The sequence below is a fragment of the Orycteropus afer genome, unplaced genomic scaffold, assembly GCF_000298275.1.
Source record: "Orycteropus afer afer isolate SDZICR_OR568_19922 unplaced genomic scaffold, OryAfe1.0 scaffold00361, whole genome shotgun sequence".
Lineage (NCBI taxonomy): Eukaryota > Metazoa > Chordata > Mammalia > Tubulidentata > Orycteropodidae > Orycteropus > Orycteropus afer.
In genome coordinates this window covers 3,000,956-3,009,060 of record NW_006921948.1, presented here as the reverse complement: position 1 = coordinate 3,009,060, position 8,105 = coordinate 3,000,956, and positions in this window count along the sequence as shown.

Here is an 8,105-nt window from a genome sequence, read left to right as displayed (position 1 = left end):
CTCCCAACAGAAATACTCCAGGTGGACACCTTCAGCAATCAGGAGCTCCTCAGTTGCTCATAGCAAATCCCACCTTGGAGTTTACAAAGACTTATGGGTAGAAAAGCCACACAAAGTAATTTACTATACCACACCATGACAATAGGCAAAGCCAGCAGTGATAGTGCACATAGCTGTCCTGATTTGGGAACTCTCAGAAATGCTTGAAAGGATAAGGATCTGAACCCAAGGCTGAGCCCATTCTGAAATGAGGGGATAGGGATGGGGGATAAGAAATGTTGTTTTGTTATGTGATTCAGCTGGTCCCAATTATCTATTGAGGTCTGGAGAAAGTTGAATTGCAGATTTTTTTTTTCCCGTGGATACATTTTTATTTATTTGCACAAACACAGGGAGCATCATTCATGCCATAATCTATGTGAATGACACCTCTTTGAATTATAAGCCCTGGATGTAGCCCATCCTTATCAGGTAATTGGATTTTCTCTGCTCCCTTGTTGCTACCTAGGCCTTCCCTTCTTTTGGACATGCACTCTAATAATGAATATTTATGTCAAATTTAGACATCTCCTTGCAAGAGGGATAGCTTAGAAAAAGTGCATTTAAAATTATGTCATAAACATTCATGGCATAGTCCCATTTATAGCTTGAGTGAAATCCAAACCTCTCAAGGTTTAGGATGTAAATATATGACAATTAGACTACCTGACCCCTTATTCTGCAGAATTTTGTCACAAGAGCAAATGGAGAAAGTAATATTTTAGGGTCTATGTGGAGTCCTCACCCATCACACACGTCAATGTGAACAAAGGCAATCAATTCTTATTTAATATATTTGTTTATCCATAACAAAGACACCATCTACTACAGCTGGAACATATTGTTGACTGCAATTCCCTAGTCAAGACCACTATGGGGTCTTCCTTCTAATTCGTACTATAAGCAATTGATCCGACAAAACATTAAAAAACCTGAAACCAAACTCACTGCTGTCCAGTCGATTTGACTCATAGCGATCCGTCTTTCGGTTCCCGAGGTGGTATCTCTACGGAAGTAGATTGACCAATCTTCCTTCTGAAGAGTGGCTGGTGGGTTTGAACTGCCAGCCTTCTGGTTAGAAGTCAAATGCTTTAGGTACTACGCCACTAGAGCTCCTGACAAAACACTAGGGATTGCAAATTAATGAAATTCAAATGAATAGGTGATATATTTCAGGAAGCAAGACAGTCTTACACAGAAATCCTCCTCCATATAGTGTTTCAGAATTTGGTTTTGTAAATGAATACCATAGCAATATTGTAAAGTCATAGGACAGGCTGCTTTCTGCCACCAAAACTGACAAAAATAAATAGAAATAATGAAAATTACCATCAGTTGTGGATGTTTTTTTTGTTTTTAACTTTCATTGTGGTGAAAACATACATACACAACAAGCTATTTGCCAAGCTAACAATCAGTTGTGCATGACTCTTGTTGAGTTACCTCATTTATATCTTGGTTACAACACAACTTGAAAACACGTTCAAGGGATTCACCGAAGAAAGAGCTTATTTGACTAGACTCGTGTGTAATTGAACTTGACAAAAAAAATGTTGAACACAAATTTACCTGTAAATTCAGAGCTTTAAATAAATATTTCAAAAAGGCATCTGGGTCTGGTTAGGAAGCACATTTTAAAATGGGGATATTAGAATTACAAGTTGGAATGGTTCTCAAAAAACATATACCCCCTTTCAATAGCTAATTATCCTCAAATCACTTCAGAAAATGTAGATGTTTTCTTTTCATTTATGGTAAATAGTCACCTAGTGAGTTTGTGCAGTACTCCTTGGTCAAGGCTTTTTAGAATAATATGTTTAGCCATATATGACTTCTATGTCTGCCCATTTTCATTAATAAAGCATGAACCAAGAGGAAATTTTCCCACACAAAATAGAACATTTTTTTTTCTTTTTTGCATATCTTCTTGAAGAATATCATCATTATTAATTTATTATTTCAGAACATACTCAGGATGTGTGATGGTAATATTAAAACAAGGAATCATATATTGCTAATTGCCCTTACTAGTTGGGAACTTTACTGAGTTTCTAAGTATTCAAGTCAGTCATTTGATTTCTCTAATGTCTTGCAGTAAAATTAGAATTTAGCATTAGGGGGATACTGGAGTCCCTGGGTGGTACAACTGGTCAGCACACTTGACTGCTAACCAAGTTTGGAGGTCTGTCCAGAGGTGACTCAGAAGAAAGGCCTGGCCACCTGCTTCTGAAAGGTCACAACCATGAACACGTTAGTGAGCGCAGCTCTATTCTGCAATACATGGGGTCGCCATGCATCACGGCAGACTCAATGACAACTTGTTTTGTTTTGTTTTTGATGCTCAGAGTAACATGCGTTCCATTTCTACTACATATTTGCCTTGAAAATACTTAAGACAAATAAACAAACACCTGCTCACTGACACAGTAAACCAAAACAAAACCTATAGCCATTGAGTCAGTTGTAACTCATGGTGACCCTGTAGGACAGAGTAGAAGTGCCACATAGGGTTTGCACAGTTGTAATCTTCACAGGGGCAGACTGCCATATCTTCCTTCCACAAAGCAGCTTGTGAATTCTAACCATTGACCTTTGGGTTAGCAACCAAGCGCTTAACCCCTGCCCCTCCGGGCTTCCTTTCTGATTCAGTGCTTCCTAGTACTTATCTCATGTCCATTCAGAAGACAGATGTTTATGGTGGCTCCTCTTATAATTTACTAGTTAAATGACAACTTTCCTGATAAACAGATTTTCAGTTCCAAAACTGTGGCCAATAAGAGCTTCCCAACTTACAGCGTTTATATTAAGGACTCACAATCAATGCAGGTGAAAGTGTTTTGTGAAACTGTTAGGTAAAGTGCAATACAGCTTTGAATTTACACTATTGTTATTATGAGTATATTGATCAGTTACTGAAGGTAGCAGATCACTTTCATGTAGAGCTTGTGATTTTTTTTTCTTAAGCCTTACTAAGTCTGATGGGAACCACATAGATCTGCTTTCTTGCTCTGGTCATTTCAAAGGGTCATGGGGGGATTACATGACATAATACTTAGGTTTAAAACATAATGGGCTATTGGAGTTATCCGGTTCCATGGTATGTCTTATGTACTATATCTTTGCAGTTTCAATGATGCTTCAGTTCTTTTTCTTTTAACCAAATCTGGGGCAAAAATCTATTTATGACAATTGTCAGAAATTGTCTGTTTCTTCATCCTTCTAAGGCCAGTGACCGAAAATAAACCTGTATCAACTCTTCTCTCCCTCCTTCTCAAGGTGCCAACACTAGAGTGACTTCGCCGTTATCCTTTAATGACTAAGGCAATGTCATAGAAGGGTTCACTTCTTGTGAGAAGATGGATTTCATACATAGGTGACTGTTGGGCTCAAAGTAAAAATAAATATGATTCTGAAAATGTTCCTCCGAAGAATTCTTGACAAAGGCAATGTACATGAAAGTTTTCATTGTTCCAACTTTTAAAGACTTGTGTCTTTGATAAAAATCTCTATAATGGCACTGTGTTGTAGATGTCACACTTGGTAATGGTTTCAAAGATGTGCCTGTGCGGCTGTATGGATGTCTAGTTTATGGCTCCTACTGCTGCAGAGTATCCTATAACAAACCCAAAACCAAACCCACTGTAATTGAGTTGACTCAGCCTCATAGTGACCCTGTAAGACAAGACAGAATAAAACTGCCTTGTAGGGTTTCCAAGCCTGTAAATCTTTTTTTTTCTTTTTTTTTTTTTAAATTGTTATTTGGGTGAAAGTTTACAGAACAAATTCATTTTCCACACAGCAGTTCACACACACTTTGTCTCATGATATTGACAACAATTTACCCCAATGCAACAGCTCCCCTCCCACTTTCTCTCAATAGTTACCTCTTCCCTGTCCCCATCTCTCTATGCCCTCCTGCCCCCTGAGCTATCTCCCTGTGCATAAACAGCCCTTCTTTCTCCCATGATTGTGCTATCCAAGGAGTGTATCTACCTCAGGTAAATGTTCAACTCATATGTCAAGACTGTAAATCTTTACAGAAGCAGACTGCCTCATCCTTCTCCTGCATTGCAGCTAGTGGGTTCAAACAAGTGACCTTTTGGTTGTCAGTGTAATGCTTTAACCACTGCACCACCAGTACATGTAAAAATGGCATGATGGCATCTGACCTCCTCTAACTTCACAAGGAGAAGGAGAATTAAGATCAACAGCCTAAGGCTGATTCCTATGAGGTAGAGGCCAGACATGCCTCCTCTCCACAACCCTCTTACCAATTCTTACACCAACTGGCACTCTCTACTTCTCTGCTGGGCTGGCTAATTCATTGCAATGGCCACACAAAACTCACAGACCATATTCACAGTTATGAGGTTTATTAGAGATGTAACAGGTTACAATTCAGATTCAGAAACTGTCAGGACACAGTTCTTAGATCAGGACAGCAGGTTACTCTCTGGCCTTCGGCCTCTGGACCTGGCCTCTGCCCTGCTTGGGCAAGTGGAACAAAGCTCTTTTAGCTCTGCTGATAAGTGCCCAGAGGCACCACACTCTGTCAGTAAGCCTCGGCCTGACCTGAAGGCACTTAGCTCTAGCTTCCTGGGTCATCAAACCTAGTTCCACAAAGTGCCTGGAGAAACCCCACTCCACTGTGCCATCTTCTCCAGTCTCCTGGTTCTGCTGTCGTTCTCTGCCACTGCTTCTTGTCATCTCTGGTATTATAGGACTCTGTCTCCTGGGTCTAGTAGGTTCTTAGCACAAGGACCCCATGTCCAAAGGATGTGTTCTCCTCCCATCTCTTCTTCTTGGTGGTCATGGCGTCCCCCTTTCTACTTCTTGGATGGCAAAACTGACCAATCCCCTTGTTAGGCTTCCATATACCTTATTTACATGACTCTACCTTAGAAGGGTGCCATGCACCTTATTTACCTCATTAGCAAGGTGTCCACTTCCCTTGGTGGGCTACAAGCATCTTGTTCTCATAGTTCCACCCAACCATTTGGTGGGACTTACAAAGATTATGATGACAAGGGCTAAATTAAATGATCTATTGCACCACAATAGCAGTAACTAGAAACAGATAAATGAATAAATGCAGTTCACAAATCGTAAATGCAGTTCACAAATCATATGACTTCTAAGTCACTGCTTCCAAAAAGAGCAAATGTGACAAGTTTTTCCTTCTTTAATGGTCAGCTTTGGGGAAGTTAGCAGGTGCTTATAAAATAAAGCCTGAAAAAGTAAATTTCTACTAGTGCTTTGGTGTGGGTTTTATTGTTAAGCCAAGTTTGTAGGTAGTCACTAATTTCTGGCCAGGACTTTCATCACCAGGCTTAGAGGTCTCTTGCAGAAGATTTTAACCAATGCAATACATTGCTTGATTTCTTGACTGCAGCTTCCATGGGCATTAGCTGTGGAAAAGCTGTGGAAATCCTTGAGAACTTCAATTTCTTCTTCATTTATCATGATGTTGCTTACTGGTCCAGTTGTGGGGATTTTATTTTCTTTATGTGAAGTGTAATCCATACTGAAGAGTGTAGTCTTTAATCTTCACCAGTAAGTGCTTCAAGTCTTCTTCACTTTCAGCAAACAAGGTTGTGTCATCTGCATATCGCAGGTTGTTAACGAGTCTTCCTCCAATCCTGATGCCACAGTCTCTTTCATATAGTTCAGGCTTCTCAGATTATTTGCTCAGCCCATAGATTGAGTGATGCACACCTCTTCTGATTTTAAACTATTCAGTATCCCTTCTTCACTGTACAGGCATCAGGGTTGAGTCCTTTCACCATATTTACTCAGAAAGATGCATATCGCAGGTTGTTAATGAGTCTTCCTCCAGTCCTGATGCCTGGTATTCTCTGCTTTCAGCAGAGATCCATATAACATTAGCAATGATAACCCTTGATGTATCAGGTAGGATGTGGGGAAGTAAGAAGCATTGTCTCCTGCAGTCTTCAAACAACTCTGCAACATCGGTATTGTTAAGTATCAATAAGCTATTTGATGCTCAGAAAGATGAAATGACATGCTTCTGATCACTGTCACATGACACGAGTTAAGAGGTGTTGCTGACATTCCACACTAGGGGTCTGGGTTCAAACGTTAGAAGCTTTCCTCTACCTCGTGGCCTTGGCTGACACGAGGGATGAGGAAAGTGATGCCATTTGAAAAAGTGACGTAAAAAGGATAGAAGCAGAGATTCACGAATAGACCACCACATTCTCCCTTGTAGCACTTACTTTTCAATCAGTCTATGCAGCAGTACGTTAAAAAAAAGTAGTGCTTTTTCGTTTGTATTGATATGTACAATGAAACATTTTTTTCACATGTGTTATCTCATTGGATTCTTATTACAATGGCATGTGTCAGCTCCATTTTCTACATGGGTGAAGTGACACTTGGAGATTGAGTGACTTGTCTGGAGTCTTTCAGCATAAAGGTGAAGTCAGGACTCAAACCCATCCATATCTTTGGGTTCTAAGAGCTTTGATGGTCTCACTCTCTGATGCTCACTTGTTCTTCTCCTCTATCACATACAAGATGATAGAAAAAGGTTTTGAACTTTATTCTGGGTTATTTGGCTGGTTAAACCATTTAAAACTTTTACATTGATTTCTGTAAATAAAAATTAATTGGCCTTTGCTTTTCTTAATGAAATCTATGTATATATACGTGTGTGTGTGTGTCTGTTTGCCAAAAGTTCTTGAATTAAAGAAAAAGTGTATAGTTTTCTACTTTAACCTAGATTTATAGCAGTGGTGGTGAGAGGGGTCATTAGAGTGAAAACAAAACATGTCATTACTTTTGCCATTCTGAGACACTTATTTTTTAAACGTAGCTATGAAAAGCATAGCTTTAAACCCACAATTTGTAGCACACATTAGGGATAATACATGTTTGATGGCTAAACTGGTTCATTTTATTATTCCATTGTGATTTCTGTTTTGTTATTTATTGTCTGTAGTTAGCAAAATGTTATTATCTTATCTCTAGGCAATTGTTCTTTGCTTTAAAGAGAAGATGAACTTGTTTTTGCCACATTCATATATCTTTGCAATAGCTGTTTTATATTCGTTCCATCTTGACATCTAGATCACAGTATGTATAATGTACTGTAATATCATTAGAAGCTCTAGAAATAAATCGTTCCCAAGAATATGAATATATAAAACAAATAAAAGATAAACAGGCAAGAGAGCATAACAGTGGCCGATTTCAATGACATATTACTTTTATCATACTTTTTTCTCATATTTTATGTTATAGAAAGATAGGTTAAAATTTCTGGGATTCTTGTTTTTCACTGCACTAGGCATAGCAAACAATGTTTAATCACAGTTAGTGTCTCCTTTAAGATTTGATTAATTTTCTCCCTAATTCATCACTTTATCTTACCCATCACTGCCTTCTGCTCACTTCAGACTGCAGATGAAGAAAGGGTGAATTCTGCTGTATACTCTGATAAATATTAATACCAAAACCGATTCTTTGGGGTACATTTACCTTATGTTACATTGAGCAGTATCATTATGAAAAACTTTTGTTAAAATGATAGTAACAACAAATTATATTTTGATTGGGTTATGTTAGGATTAATTAAAACCAAAAAGCTAACTCTGAACTCTAAAAAAACTAAATGAAACTCAAGTGCTGTCAAGTCGATTTGACTCATAGCGATCCCTCCTTGGGTTTCCAAGGCGGTATCTCTACAGAAATAGATTACCCAGTGTTCTTTCTGCAGAGTGGCTGGTGGGTTTGAACCACCAGTCTTCTGGTTAGCAGTCAAATGCTTTAGCCACTATGCCACCAGAGCTCCTGTATAAGCAGCAGCGGGAGCTGTTAGTTTTAGGTACTAAGCCACCAGAGCTGCCACTCTGATCTCAGCATGACTTAATGCAATCTTGCTATGTCCCTGGACTTATGCCCATTTTCATCAATTAATTTTTCTTCTATACAACGCAACTCACTGCCGTCGAGTCAGATCTGACTCATAGTCACCCCTCCTTGGGTTTCCAAGGAGGTATCACTACGGAAGTAAATTGCCCAACCTTCCTTCCAAGGAGTGGCTG